General features: G+C 44.5%; 1 pseudogene; it reads left to right on the top strand.

Moving 5' to 3' along the window:
* The first annotated feature begins 2,949 nt into the window (after positions 1–2,949).
* LOC105721915 (selenoprotein K-like) lies at positions 2,950–6,742 on the top strand (annotated as a pseudogene).
* The last annotated feature ends 9,388 nt before the right edge of the window (positions 6,743–16,130 follow it).

Below are 16,130 nucleotides of genomic sequence, written 5' to 3'. Positions count from 1 at the left end.
CAGGAGAATCACCTGAACCCGGGAGGAGGAGGTTGCAGTGAGCTGAGATCACACCACTGCACTCTACCCTGGGCAACAGAATGAGACTCTGGTCTCAAAAAAATAAATAAATAAAATAAAAAAGAGTTATACTAAATCTACTCTGCCTGTGCTCTATCAATGGGAACAATAAAGCCAGGATGACAACACATCTTTTTACAGCATGGGTTACTTAATATTTTAAGCCCACTGTTGAGATCTACTGCTCAGAAAAAAATACGTTTTTCAAAAGATTACTGCTTATTGACAATGCTCCTGGTCACCCAAGAGCTCTGATGGAGATTTACAAAGAGGTGAATGTTGTTTTCCTACCTGCTAACACAACATCTACTCTGCAGCCCCTGGATCAGGGAGTAATTTTGGCTTTCAAGTCTTATTATTTAAGAAATGCATTGTGTGAGGCTATAGCTGCCATAATGATTCCTTTGATGGGTCTGGGCAAGGTAAATTGAAGCCATTCTGGAAAAGATTCATCATTCTAGATGCCATTAAGAACACTCGTGATTCGTGGGAGGAGGTCAAAATATAAACTTCAGCAGAAGTTTGGAAGAAGTTAATTTCAACCCTCATGAATGACTTTGAGGAGTTCAAGACTTCAGTGGAGGAAATCACAGTAGATGTGGTGGAAATAGCAAGAGAACTAGAAATGGAGACTGAAGAGTTGCTGCAGTCTTGTGATCAAACTTAAACAGATGAAGAGTTGCTTCTTATGGATGAGCAAGGAGAGTGGTTTCTGAGAGGGAATCTACTCCTGGGGAAGATGCTGTGACTATTGCTTGAATGACAACAGAACACTTAGAATACTCCATAAATGTAATACAAAATAGTAAAGCAGTAGCCAGGCCTGAGAGAACTGACTCCACTTTAGAAGTTCCACTGTAGGTAAAATGCTATCAAACAGCATTACGTGCTGCAGAGAAATCTGTTGTGAAAGAAAGAGTCAATAAATGCAGCAAACTTCACTGCTGTCTTATTTTAAGAAATGGCTATACCACCTCAGACTTCAGCAACGACCACCTTAATCAGCAGCCATCAACATCAAGGTAAGATCCTCCACCAGCAAAAAGATTACAACTCACTGAAGGCTCATATAATCACTAGCATGTTTTAGCAGTAAAGTATTTTTAAATAAGGTATGTACATTGATGTACATTTTTTAGACATACTGCTACTGCACACTTAATAGACTACAATCTAGTATAAATGTAACTTTTACATGCACTGGGAAACCAAAAAATGTGTGGGACTAGCTTTACTGTGATATTCACTTTTTTGCAGTGGTCTGGAATCAAATCCACCATATCTCTGAGGTATGTCTGTATGGCTAAGAGACTGATTGAAAAGATGAACCAAGCGGTCAAAGTTGAATGACGTGGGAAATAAAGGCAGGAGAGACCTAAAAAAAGAAAAAGAAGCACGTTGACCACGAGGTCAAGGAACAGTTGTAATGGAAGGATCTGAATCACTAAGGAGAGGAGGCTGTGGCAAGAGAATGGAATCCCCAAATGAAGGGATTTTTGGAAGTGTGTCATTTTGAGGAATAACAAAATCCAGGCTCTAACCATTAGAGTAAATGGCTGAGTAGAGGCAAAGAAAAGGTCATTGGAAATATAAAAGTCACAGAATTGAAAAGTCACATTTGGGTAAGTCATCCATAATGGTACTGAAGCCCACCAGACTCATGGCAGTAGAAGGGAGGTCAGTAGAAGGCAGTAGAAGGAAAAATATAAGTGTTCAAATCATTCGTGAATGAAGAAGAGAGGGAGAAGATACTTGAGCATCCTGGAGTTTCTGATAGATTCTGGTTTCCATAGGTGTAGTATTCCCAGAGTTTCATATACTAGATGAATGATCATTCTAGATTTCCTAAAACTTTTTTTTTTTTTTTGACAGTCTTACTCTGTCACCCAGGCTGGAGTGTAGCGGCTCATTCCAACCTCTGCCTCCCAGGTTCAAGCAGTTCTCATGCCTCAGCCTCCCAAGTAGCTGGAATTACAGGTGCATGCCACCATGCCTGACTAATTTTTCTATTTTTCGTAGAAACGGGGTTTCACAATTTGGCCAGGCTGGCCTCAAACTCCTGGCATCGAGTGATCCACCTGCCTCAGCCTCCCAAAGTGCTTGCACTATAGGAGTGAGCCACCATGCCCGGCTTAGATTTCCTAAATCTTAGAGGAGAATAGATCTAGATTTCTTGGGAAGACTCTCTAGCACAGTTGGAATTTCCTAATACATGAAAAGACCTCTATGTTTATAAATATATCTTACCAGATTGAAGTCACTTTTATGTCATAAAAGTAACACATGTCCAAGCATAACCCACACACAACCTTAGAGTCACTCAAGACGCTTTTATTTTTGGCCAGGATGAATCATCGTTTAATGACACATCCAATGGGGAACCTCCAGCAATTCTCCAAAACAGACCTTTCCTTCGGGGCACAGGTTCTCAGTTCCTTGAGTCTCTTCTGTCTCACATATTACCTTGGAGCTCAATCTCTTTCCTACACAGCAAAAAGATGAAAAATCACCATCAAGAAACTGTTTCCTAGGGGGCCGGGCACGGTGGTTCACGCCTGTAGTCCCAGCACTTTGGGAGGCCAAGGCAGGTGGATCGCTTGAGTTCAGGAGTTTGAGACCAGCCCAAGCAACATAGCAAAACCCCATCTCTACCAAAAAATAAAAAAAAATTAGCTAGGCCTGGTGGTGCATGCCTATAATCCCAACTGCTTGAGAGCGGGAGGATGTCTTGAGCCCAGGAGTTTGAGATCGCAGTGAGTCGTGATCATGTCACTGCACTCCAGCCTGAGTGACAGAGCCCAGACCTGGAAAAAAAGGAAAGAAAAAGGGAAGGAGATACGGAAGTCGAGAGGGGCCAGGCGCCGCTCCGAAGTGGGGAAGTGGGGCAAGATGGTCTCCATCTCCCACTGACTAGTGTTGGACAGCCGGAGTCAGTCTCCATGGAGATTATCTTTGATAACAAACTTCTTTTGGGGAATAGCTGAGTTTGTGGTTTCGTTTTTCAAAACTCTGCTTCAGCAAGATGTGAAAAAAAAGAAGCTATGGAAACCATCTGATTCCCCATATGCTGATGGAAGAGAGCCACAGGGAAACCGCCCTGAAGAACGGGTAGAATCAATCATCTGCGAGGCCCCAGTCCTCCTCCAACGCTGGTGGATGAGGACGGTAAATGTCTGCTCTAAGAAGCAGACAACTGGACATGCACATTCATAGCAGAAGGAAACCATCAGAAGTGGAAGGCTGACCGTGCTGAGCAGTAGATAAATGCGTGTGTCTAAATAAGGACTGCTGTGTGTCCGCACAGATGAATGAGATCATGCTGGGAATTCCCTTTGCAGGGAACTGGCCTAACTGACGTGCAGTTCCAAAAATGCACATGTTTGTCTCACTACCTTTTTGTATAGTTTATTAAAGTATTGATATAGTTTTAATAAGGAAAATTTTTAGGTTGCAGAATGGACTCCTCATCTTTATATTAAATTCACAAAAAAACTGAATCTGAAGAAAATAAAGGGCTGTGTATTTAGCACTGTTAGTGTCACCTTTTCAACTTGGGAAATGCTGTTCATTGTTAACTTGTTCTCATTTATAAATCACATTGTATTTATTTCGGTAATATGCATATTGTATCTGTGCTCTTGAATTAATTTTTATCTTTAATATATTTATCTCATGAATCTTAAAAAAAAGAAGGAAAAGGAAAAGAAGGAAGGAAGGGAGAGAGAGAGAGGAAGGGAGGGAGGGAGGGAGGGAGGGAAAAGGAAAGAAAAAAGGAAGAAAGGAAAACTATAAGAAAAGGAAATTGTTTCCTCGGGTCTAATATAAATCTCTTGATAAAAATAGACGTCCTGGAGGGTGGAGAGTGGAGGCTGGGAGGAGGGAGAGGATCAGGAAAAATAATCAATGGGCACTAGGCTTCACATCTGGGTGATGAACTAATCTGCACAGCAGACCCCCATGACACAGGTTTACCTATGTAACATACCTGCACTTGTACCTCCGAACTTAAAAGTTCAAAAAAGAGGGTTAATTTTCCCTGTGAGCATTTACTTTAGAAAACTTGTAAGTTTTAAGTTCTTTCTCTACCTGTTTGAAATCATGTAAATCTTTTAAAAAGGCAAATAAGCCTCTTGCCAGCTTTCTTCCCTTCAGGAACGTCTTCCTCAAGTACCTGGGAGCCATCTCTTTGAAATGCAGTTATGAAGGAAGATAGGGTCCCTACTTCCCGTGTCTTTCAGAAAGTAGGAGCATAACTTGGGCAGGTCCCTCTCTCCAAAACTACCTCTTATGACAAAGATATGAAAAATTTATTATTTTTCCTTTGGATAAATCCAATTAGCAAACACAGATGGTCACCCCAGCTACCGGGTGAATCTAGGATGTGTCGCAAATGGTGCAGTCAAGTCCTCCTACTTGAGGACTAGTCATTGTTTACCTTGAGAACATGTATGGAAAGGATTGGATAGGCTTGTTAACAACAGTGCAAAATCGAATCTCTCCCTCCGATGTTTGCCTTAACATTGCAACCAGTAATTGTCCCACTGCCGCCTCAGCAGAGGTATCCAATCATTGAATACCCTTAGTTGCAGTCCAGGGAAGAGGACAGAGGCAGAAAGCTGTCTGAATCAGTGCTGCTCAGTGTGGGCTGAAGACCAGTGCTGCTCCATGATCTGTTTGTTGCCAGTTTGTGTCAAGGTAAGTACAGAAATTAAGAGTTTAGGAAACCTTATAGCAATTTGACAGATTATTTGTGCACGCACGCATGCTCACGCGTGTGTGTGTTATACTGAATAATTTAAAACAGGGCTTGTTTTTTGTATATCTTTATTATAATTTCCCTGGTACTTCTTTTCTTTATATTTTACAAAAAAAAAACCATTGATCCATAATGGATTACAATTTTTTAATTTCTGGCTCTTAGCCAAAGACAGTTTGATAAGTACAGGTCCAAGTCATACTCCCAGGCTTGTTCCAGACACATGGAAGCTTTAAGTTGGGAGAAAGACATAGTGAGACATACACTGGACAAACACTTATGTTATACACAGTCTAACCGGATTTCATGTTCCCACTCTCACTTTTGACCTCGGGTAAATTACATAATTTCAATCCTTTACCTGAAGATAGGAATAATAATTCTTCACTCGCAGATTTGAGATGAAGATTGGAAGAAATACTGTGCTATAGGCCTCGCACAATACCAGGCTCATGGTAAGGATTGTTAAGTTGCCTTAAAGGGTATCTGGTTGAACCCACAACCTGCTATTCCAGTGAGAATCTCAGTCCCCACCATGGAACCAACTGCAGCTACCCCAGCACATCCAGCATATCCTGACCAGGGCCCCCAGATAAGGTAAGGCAAACAGTACTGGCCAGGTCATCTCTCCATTATACCTGAAGAACTTAGCATCCTAAGGAGAAAACATGGCCTCCTTCTCTCTCATGACAACGAGCCCTGATTTTGTTCAAGTATCATGCATCTACGTGCTTCAGGGGAAATGGGCTCCCTCCATGGTAATTCGCCTGTCCAGTGACTGATTTAGGAATGGGTTTGTGATATAACCTGGATAATAAAACAGGGAGAGAGGTCGGAGTCTCTCCAGAACCAAAGGAGGATCAGGAAATATTTTCTTACTTTTTTTCTTAGTGCAATGGTGCGATCTCAGCTCACTGCAACCTCCGCCTCCTGGGTTCAAGCGATTCTCCTGCCTCAGCCTCCCAAGTAGCCGGCATTACAGGCAGGCACCACCACGCATGGCTAATTTTTGTATTTTTAGTAGAGACAGGGTTTCACCATATTAGCCAGACTAGTCTCGAACTCCTGACCTTAGGTGATCCACTCACCTCAGCCTCGCAAAGTGCTGGGATTACAGGTGTGAGCCACCATGCCTGGGCATATTTTCTTACTCTCAAAAGCAAGGAAACTAGGCCTTTTTTCTGCCTCTAAATGTCACATTTGAAGCCTGGAATTGCCGAAGTCTTCTGGGAACCATAAGGAGACTCAGCCAAAGACGATAAACCAACATGTAGAAAACGGCAAACAAAATAACAGAAAGAAGTAGGACATTGATGTTTTTGCTAAACCCATGAATTAACCAATTAAGATCAGAACTACCTCAGCATTTTCAATATATAAGATAACAATTTTTCTTTTAAGTCACTGGTAATTGGGTTTTCAGTTACTTGCAGCCAAAATATGTACGAAATAGACGTGAAATCTGAGGCTATAAACAGTTGGGCACCTTTGATCCAGGGGCTTCCCCTATTCCCTTCCTCCTTCTGAGCAGTAAGTCATCTCTGACTCACCCGGTGAACCCCAAATATTTAAAGGAGTTCAAGATAGACAAGGAGTTCATTCCCTTTCACCACAGGACATGACTCCTGCATTTTAGCAAAGTCTCAGGCCAGCCCCATCCCACCTTCCTCATTGGTTTCAGCTAAGGAAACCAGAGCACTACGAAGCCCACTGAAGACTCCAAGGCTGTAAATGAAAGGTGTGAGGAGTGTCGGCTGTGCACTGACCACGTCTGCTTCTCTCACAGGCTCCACCATCGGCCCCTTCCTCCTGAAGTGGACCCTCCTCTCCAGCTCTTCCCCATCCGCTGGGACCTTTTTCAAGCCCCTCCTCTTCTGGGACGCCTTTCAGCATAACTCCAGACCACCCTCTGTACTGAACATTTAGACACTGATATTCTGCAAGGTTCTGCCTTCAGATTGTGAACTTGACACTGTCCCTCCAACCTGACTGTACACCTTTGAGTGCAGGAATGAGTGCAGACCTTTGTGTGTTTCCAGTGGCACCAAGCACACAGAGCCATTACATACATGCTTGAGTTCAAGTAAAAAGTAAACTTTCCCCACAGCCGTACAATCACAGACATTTTGAGTTAGAGTCTCAAAAGCTCTCTCGTCCACCCGCTGCCCTCAGTGGCCTACAGATGGGCTTCAATCCTACAGACTTCAATCTCTGCAGTGAAACAGAATTCATTACTTTGGGTGCCATCTGTTTCATTTCTGGACAACCCTCAGGATTGGGGATTTATTTCAATTTTATTTTCAGGCCCCAATTTGCTTTCCTATAACCAGTCTTCAGCTCTTTTATTTATCTTTCTGGGATTAAAAAAAAAGAATAAATGGGCCGGGCCCAGTGGCTTGTGCCTGTAATCCCATCACTTTGGGAGGCTAAGGCGGACAGATCATCTGAGGTCAGGAGTTTGAGACCACCCTGGCCAACAGGGTGAAACCCCATCTCTACTAAAAATACAAAAAAATTAGCCAGACTTGGTGCCGCACGCCTGTAATCCCAGCTACTCCGGAGGCTGAAGCCGGAGAATGACTTGAACCTGAGAGGCGGAGGTTGCAGTGAGCCAAAAATGTGCCATTGCACTCCAGCCTGGATGGCTGAGTGAGACTCCGTCTGAAAGCAGCTGTTATATCTGTTCTAAATCTTCATTTATCCGAACTAAATATCTTCAATTACTTAAACTATTCTGTAAGAGAGGAGGGTTCCAGAAATTTGTTTCATATTTCTTGTACCCATTCTAATTAGCCATTTCTCTGTTAAGATCTCATTTATCAATTCAACAAATATTGATTGAGTTCTGACTTTATGCAAGACTTACATCAGAGAATCCGACTTGGAGCTTGCAGTCCAGGGGGAAGACAATTAAACGGTGACAGTGAGGAACACAGTGTCCTGGCTCACTGCATTGCACCATTTCAGGGGCACCGTTCACACAGAACACAATGCAACTTCACCCCTTGGAGTTGTGCAACTTGGTGCAAGCCGACTGTGGATGAGGAAAGGCCTCCCTAGAAGAAAGGACATTTAAGCTGGGACCTGAACTATGAGTGTCAGTTAATTACATAAAGCAAGGGAGGAACAGTGTGCTGGGCTAAAGGAACAGCATGTGAAAAATGTAGGGGAGAAAGCCGAGGGCAGGGGAAGTGACAGACGAAGGAAAAAAGAGAAATGGGGCTCGGGAAGTAAGTAGGGACCAGAGCTTGCAGCATCTAGCAGGCCATGTTAGGGAGGTTGACTCATATCCTAAAGAGGGTGGGATTCCACTGGAGAGATTCAAGCAGGAAAATAATATGATCATATTTGCATTCGGCCTGCTGTATGGAAAGTGGATTTGAGGAGAATAAAACCAGAAGCTGGGAAACCAATTCAAAACCTGTCACAGTAATCCAAGCCAAAAAAAAAAAAGAAAAAAACAGACGGTGTCCAGAAACCAAGGTAGTGGTAGTCAAAATAACTTGGACTTTACGTAGACATATTTGTGAGCTAGTTCAAATGTAAAGTCAATTAGACTGGGTGACTGGTTGGATGTGAGGAGTGAAGGAAAGGAAGAAATCAAGGATTTCACAGGCAAATGGACAGATGGTGGTGCCACCTACTGAGGCTGGAAATCTTGAAAGAAACTTAGGTTTAAAAAATAAAAAAAGTGTGAGGGCAGAGGGGGTGAGAATCGGCTGACCCAAAGGCAGTGCGCTATCTCGATTGATTGTTCACAGTCAGGTACAGAACAAACTCCTTGTTCTCCTCTTGCCCTGCTTCTCACTACTGCACTTGACTAGTCTTTAAAAACAAAAATTGGGCCAGGTGCGGTGCCTCATGCCTGTAATCCCAGCACTTTGGAAGGCCGAGGCAGGTAGATTGCTTGAGGTCAGGGGTTTGAGACCAGCCTAGCCAACATGATGAAACCCTGTCTGTACTAAAAATACAAAAGTTAGCCAGGCGTGGTGACGGTTGCCTATAATCCCAGTTACTAGGGAGGCTGAGGCAGGAGGCTTGCTTGAACCCAGAAGACAGAGGTTGCAGTGAGCTGAGATTGCACCATTGCATTCCAGCCTAGGCAACAGAGCGAGGCTCCGTCTCAGAAAAAGAACAAAACCAATTTGGAATGTATTCAGCTGAGCTACTCTAAGATACCTAAGTAGAGATGTCTAAATGGATTTCAGGAGATGTCTCCACAAGATTCTGGAGTCATCAGTATATAAATACCTACAGCCATGGGAGAGGCTATCAACTCAAAAAAAAAAATGTAGAATGAGAAGAGGAAGTTTAAGCCACTGAGGAACGCAATTATTTAATGGTTGAGTTGAGCAAGAGGTCTCAGCAATGGAAACCAAGGGGGAACAGCCAGAAAGATGAAAGGGAAGAAAAAAAAAAAAAAGAAAAGAAAGGGAAGATGGGAGTGTGAGGTCATGGAGCCAAGGGAAGCTGGAGGAGCCAAGTCCTGCTGGAGCCCTGGAGCTGGTCCAGGCGGCTTAGGAGGATCCTCCTCCTTCTCCAAGATCATCTGTTGTGACGCAGCCTCACCACTATTGCTGATCCTGTAGTGGCAGCTGCACTGTGTTGTTGACCACACTGGGTGTTGTGGGTTGAACTGTGTCTCCCAAAGTTATGTTCAAGTCCTTACCCCCAGTACCTGTGAATGTGACCCTGTTCGGAAATAGGGTCTTTGCTGTTGTGATCAAATTAAAACGAGGTCATACTAGATTATAGGGAGCCCGAATCCAATGACCAGGCCTTATAATAAGACTGAAATTTGGATACAGAGACATACACACACAGGAAAGACAGCCACGTGAAGACAGAGGCAGAGACTGGAATTCAACTGCCATGAACAAAGGAATGCCAAAGATTGCCAGCAACCACCAAAAACTAAAAGAGGCAAGGGAGATTCTTCTCGAGTCTTCAGAAGAAATGTGCCTGCAGGTACCTTGATGCTGGACCTGTAGCCTCCAGAACTGTGACAGAGCACGTTTCTTTTTTTCTTTTTTTTTTAAGACAGAATCTCACTCTGTCATCCAGGCTGGAGTGCAGTGGCACAATCTTGGCTCACTGCAATCTCTGTCTCCTGGGTTCAAGCGATTCTCCTGCCTCAGCCTCCCAAGTGGCTGGGATTGCAGGCATGCACCACCACACCCAGATAATTTTGGTATTATTTTAGTAGAGATGGATTTCACCGTGTTGGCCAGGCTGGTCTCGAACTCCCGACCTCAGGTGATCTGCCCACCTCGGCCTCCCAAAGTGTTGGGATTACAGGCATGAGCCACTGGCCCGGCCATTTCCATTGTTTTAAACCACCCAATTTGTGGTAGTTTATTACAGAAGCTCTAGGAAACTAATACCCTGGGGTCAGCTACAATCTCAAGCTTTTTCTTATTTGAACTATTTATTTGTCTCATTTTCATTCTATGTTGGACACTGAAGTTTTAAAAATTAATGACATGCTCATCCATGTTTGCTTTGCTCTTAGGTATTTTGGGCAATTGATCTAGCTTTTAAACTTGTTTTTTACACTTTTGCCTAAGTTGATAAAACTTTAAACATGGTGGGTCAAGTCTGGTGTATCATACTATATCAGATACCAAGGTCCTTCTCCTAGCTAGATGGCCGGGCACGGTGGCTTACACCTGTAATCCTAGCACTTTGGGAGGTCAAGGTGGGCGGATCACTTGAGCTCAGAAGTTCAAGACCAGCCTGGCCAACATAGTGAAATCCAGTCTCTACTAAAAATACAAAAATTAGCTGGGTGTGGTGACACGTGCCTAATCCCAGCTACTTGGGAGGCTGAGGCAGGAGAATCACTTGAACCTGGGAGGCAAAGTTTGCAGTGAGCCGAGATCACACCAGTCTGGGCAACAGAGTGAAACTCCATCTAAAAAAAAGGGGGTGGGGGGGTCCTTCTCCTTTCTCCTAGCTAGAAATAAGAGAAGACAGCTATATCTTGATGACCTCTGAGGTGATCACGAGTCTGCTGGAAATCCTTACCTACCAGTTCAGTGATCATATGAAATGAGTCTCTTGTCTCGACCAGAATGACCTTGTCTGCCCTCTCCACACAAGTCAGTCATTTGGAGTGAACCTCAATTTCTCTATGCTCCGTAACCTGACCCACTTGTTCTATTCTTGCCTCAATCTTCACATTTGAGGTGCTTTGTTTTAGCAGGCATGACTTTGTAGCTCCTCTGAAATCTGATTCTGCGTCCACATCTGCAGACTCCTCCTGACGCATTGTCTCCTAAGCACAGTCCCAACAGGTGGCATTCACAGCCTTAAAGGCAGGACACGACCGGATCCTAATGACTGTTGGTTCTCTTCTGCTTGCTCACACGCCACTGGGTTAACAATCTGGCATTCCACTCCACTCTATTCCTACGATGGAAAGAAGCAGTAGGGAGCCTTCCACAAAAAAAAACAGGGAGTGAGTGGGAGACTGAGAAAGGGAAGGGGCATTCGCATTGGAACTGTTCTGTGGATGTGAGAAACATATCGCAGAAGCTGAGGCTTGTTAAGCCAAAGATGGTACACATGTGTGTAATGTTTATTGACAGGAACCAAAGCTTTGTGTGAATGTTGAGTATAGAAGGAAGGAGGGTGGGGAAGTGTGCACCTGTTTGGATCCATCCCTTCCCTTCCTCCCTGACTTGCAGCTCCCTTGGGCCTGGGTGACTCCCTTACAGGGGTATGTTTATCTGATGGCTGATTCTGCTGTGATGGGTTCTTCTTTTCCTTCCCCTGTTGTTTCATAACACATGTTAACCATCTCCTCCCTCCCCTCTTTTTTCCATGGGAAAATACCAGAAACGAATAGACATATTACTAATGTAAACCAAAGAAATGATCCGTCATTCCAGAACTGGGGTACCTTCCTGTATCCTGAATCACAAGTCTTCACCAGAATCTCTTGGCAAGACAGAGTCAGCATCTTCTCTGTAGCCAAAAAGGAAAATGCCCAGTGTTTTCTTTTTTCTAATTTCCCAAAAGCTACTCGGGATGTTGGCACTAATTAGACAGAAAATGATTAGAACTAGAGTCAGCTTTATCATCAGGTATGCTAGTTAAGGTAACACTAGATGTCATAACAGATAAGCCCTGAAATCTCTGTGGTTTAAACACACAGAAGTTTATTTCTCATTCCCAGAAAGAATATATGTGGTGGGGGCAGCAGTGAGGGGGGGCAGGGAGAGGTACGAGCAAGAACTCTGCTCCACACGGTCACTCATGCTGATGGAAGCTCTGGGTTATTCACCCTTCAGAAACAAGACGGACCCGCACACCCCAAATCTCCTTCAGAAACAAGACGGACCCACACACCCCAAATGTATTTCAAATGTCAAGACAGGTGATGCCACACATGCACCAAGAAGTTATAAAAAGGTTCTTTGCTCACATAATGGGGCTTTCTAGGAAGAGCTGGGCAGGTTCCCGGGTAGGTCCAAAAATGGCTTGAGAGAAAGACGAGAGGGGCAACTGGCTTGGGTTTTGTGACAGTTAGGGGAAGGGGCAGCGTTAAGGATTCCCAGGCTTGGATTTGCACGGTTTGAACTTCCTGCCGGTGCCAAAGAAGAAAATGCTCGTGGGGTTTCATTTTCAGCTTATGGGGCAGATGGGGTTAGGAGAGTGGTGGGCTTGAAAGCTGCCAACAAACACCAAAAACAGAGTCAGACTCCACTACACTTTGCTGGCATCAGCGCATGGCTTCCAAGGTTGCCCCAGATGTCAGCACGCATCCAGACAATTAAAAAAAACCCGGGACAACGGAGGATTGCACAGGTCTCAATAAGTCAGGCCTGGGAATGGTGGTCATATCCCTTCTGCCCACATTCCACTGGCTAGAACCAAGTCCCCTAGATGGAAGAGAGGCTAGGAAAGGTAACTGGCTGGGCAGTCACTTCCCAGCAACAACTATGAAAGGGCCAAGGAATCGTGAGTATATAGTCAGCCTCTTCCACAACGGAATATAAGCAGCAGTGGATCCAGGTTTTGTGGGGCCCAAAGCTTGAATAATTTGGAAGCCGTCTTCAAGAAAAAAAAATAAAAATTACACATACCAAATTAGCAAAGGGTCCTTGCAAGTCAAGGCTCTGTTTTGTTTGGTTGGTTTTGTTTTTTGCTTTTTGTGTTTTTCTTTGACAGCATCTCACTCCATTGCCCAGGCTGGAGTGCAGCGGCATGATCTCAGCTCACTGTAACCTCTGCTTTCCAGGTTCAGGTGATTCTCCTGCCTCAGCCTCCTGAGTAGCTGGGATTACAGACATGAGCCACCATATCTGGCTAATTTTTGTGTTTTTAGTAGAGACGAGGTTTTACCATGTTGGCCAGCTGGTCTCAAACTCCTGAACTCAGGTGATCTACCTGCCTCAGCCTCCCAAAGTGCTAGGATTACAAGTGTGCACCACCACACCCGGCCACAAGTCAAGACTCTGAAGTTCAGGCTTCATTGGCTTCCCCATGAAGGCCTCCTGCTGTAAGTTATCACAGAATGATTCTAAAGAGGCATCACCAACCACTCTTTGTGTCCTAGGAGGACAAATCAAGAAGAAAGGGGTGTAGTTTCCAGTGTGGCTACAGAACTCCTTCTTGCGAGTGAGAACATTCTGGGATTGGTGACTTCAATTATAGAGTTCATGGAATTCTAGCCTTGATCCTGTGAAAACAATTGCAAGTGTGCTATGAGAACTGGGAAAAATAATATTGTTTTCTATGTTCTGTTAGTGAAGACTGATGAAATGTTATCTCTTTGCAACCACAATACCTAAAACAATTTCATCCCCTTGGTTTACACTCTGTATGTGGCTATTTAGAGGTTTGGAGTAAGGATATATAATTTAAGTAAAAAGTTTGCAGGGGTGGAACATGGCAAATATTATAATTTGGTGATCTATATTTCAGGAAGTTTGAGAAATAAACAAAAGTATCCTTTCGTGGACCTGCAGCCCTGAGATTCTATGACTGAGAAATACCCTAGAATGCCCATGTCTCAACCTACTCTTCAATATGCCTGTTTAGGGACATGTGATATTAATACAAACCCAGAGAGGAATTAGGACCCTTAAGAAATGTGACACTCCACTTCCCCTATAAGGATGAGGAGCAAGGGACATACCCTCAACCCCGCAAGAGGGTTGTGCCCAGGGTTGCCCGCAGAACGGCTCATTGGAGGAGCAGGGGTCTGAATATCTAGACAGCAGCAGGCTTGACTCTCCGGGTTTCAGCTCCACCCGGTTCCACTGAGTGAGAACTTTTGGTATGTAGCCTCCTTTCTCTACATTCTCACTTTTATTTTCCTATTTCCTTGATTTTGTACTACACAGAATATAATCATGCAAGCTTCCATTTAGGGAAAAGTGACATAAAAAACAAAATGCTAAATATGAACACATAGTAAAGTGAAAAAAAAACAAATTTGTTTAAATGATGCCACTGTTATGTCTAGACAGAGGCTGAGTCATTTAAATGTCTTCACAGGGCATCTTTTTTCTTTTTCTTTTTCTTTTTTTTTTTAGGGCACTGCCACCCAGGCTGGAGTGCAGTGGTGCTATCATAGCTTACTGCAGCCTTGAACTCCTGGTCTCAAGCAATCTTCCTGCCTCAGCTTCCCGAAGCACTGGGATTACAGAAATGAGCCAGTGCACCTGGCCTCCAGGCATCTTTTAATCCTCAGCTTCATCCATCTACTCATCCTATATTTACTGAGCACCATCTATGTGTTGGGCTTCGTGACAAGTGCCAGGATGTGCATCCATGGGTTCAACCCTACTCCAAGAGCAAGCTGTCTTCTGCTTGCCCCTCCCAGGCTGCACAAGCCTGTGGGCAATTTGTCTGCAGCAGCCCATATGCAGTCTGCTGGGACAGCGGGGTGAGGAACGAGATGGGCTGGAATGGTTAGTGCGGTTACCGCCACAGGACCCACGGAGGGCAGAACAAGAGGAAATGGGCAGAAAGAGCAGGATGGATCAGGGTTTGACAGAGCGAAGCCCTCCCTCTATCAGAGCAGGGGGAGCTGTCTCAGCTGTGGGGGAGCTAAAGCAATGGGAGTGCCAACTAACCGCCTCCAGGAGGGCTTCCCTGGGTCGCACAGACTTCTGGGGACCTGCTCCTGGCCCCAGCACGTGCTGCTGTTTCTACCACAACCCTCGACACTGACTCATACTCTCCACGAAACTGTCAAGTCAGGGAAGTTCATCTTCATTCTCTGCAGAGTCCTGAATGCCAGCAGGTTCCCACCAACCTTCAACAAGTATCTGAGGGCTGCTGTGTGCTAGGCACTGGGATGTGTCCGTGGATAAAACAGACACAAATCCCTGCCCTTGTGGAGCTTACGTGCAAGCCATGATAAACAAGTTATACAGATTTTTAGAAGGGGATCAGATCTTTGGGGGCAAGTTAAGTAGGGTAATTTTGTATATGTACAGAGTAGTTCAATAAAATGATTTTTTAAAATAGAACCATGAAGGGTTATAGAGAGTGCCCAGAGTGAGAAATCAAAGGTGGGAGGGAAAATTGCAGTTCTAAAACAGACAATAAGGTTAGGTGTCATTGAAAAAGTGGCATGTCGCCAGGAAGCAGTGGCTCACGCCTGTATTTCTAACACTTTGGGAGGCTGAGGTGGGTGGGTAACTTGAGGTCAGGAGTTCAAGACCAGCCTGGCCAACATGGTGAAACCCCATCTCTACTAAAAATACAAAAATTAGCCAGGCATGGTGGCAGGTGCCTGTAATCCCAGCTACTTGGGAGGCTGAGGCACGAGGGTCACTTGAATCCAGGAGATGGAGGTTGCAGTGAGCCGGGGTTGCGCAACTGCACTCCAGCCTGGGAGACAGAGCGAGACTCTCTTTCAAAAGAAAGAAAAGAAAGAAGAAAGAAAGAAAAAGAAAGAAAGGAAGGAAGGAAGGAAGGAAGGAAGGAAAAGAAAGAAGGAAGGAAGGAAAGAAAGAAAGAGAGAGAGAGAAAGAGTGAAGGGAAAGAAAGGAAGGAAGAAAGAAAAGAAAAAAGAGAGAAGAAAAAGTGACATGTGACCAAAACTCCAAATGAGTTTTGCTGATAACCGAGGAGTGTTCCACCGTGGGGACCTGGAGGACAAATAGAATGGCTTATGCTGCACCCGTCCAGCTCTGCAGGTCCATGAACTTTGCAGGTCCCTAACCTGTGGCTTGACCTTGAGCCTCTCTGAGCTTCAGATGCCTTCACTGTCTCCCCTTTGCCTTTGGGCGGCATCCCAAGGAGGCGATAAACCTCCAATGAACTTCAGGGTCCTGTACTACAAAGGATTGTT

The sequence above is a fragment of the Aotus nancymaae genome, unplaced genomic scaffold (assembly GCF_030222135.1).
Source record: "Aotus nancymaae isolate 86718 unplaced genomic scaffold, 86718_ANA_hifiasm-v0.15.2.pri h1tg000039l, whole genome shotgun sequence".
Lineage (NCBI taxonomy): Eukaryota > Metazoa > Chordata > Mammalia > Primates > Aotidae > Aotus > Aotus nancymaae.
The sequence above is the reverse complement of the archived record's forward strand: the minus strand, read 5'-3'. Positions and strand labels throughout refer to the sequence as shown.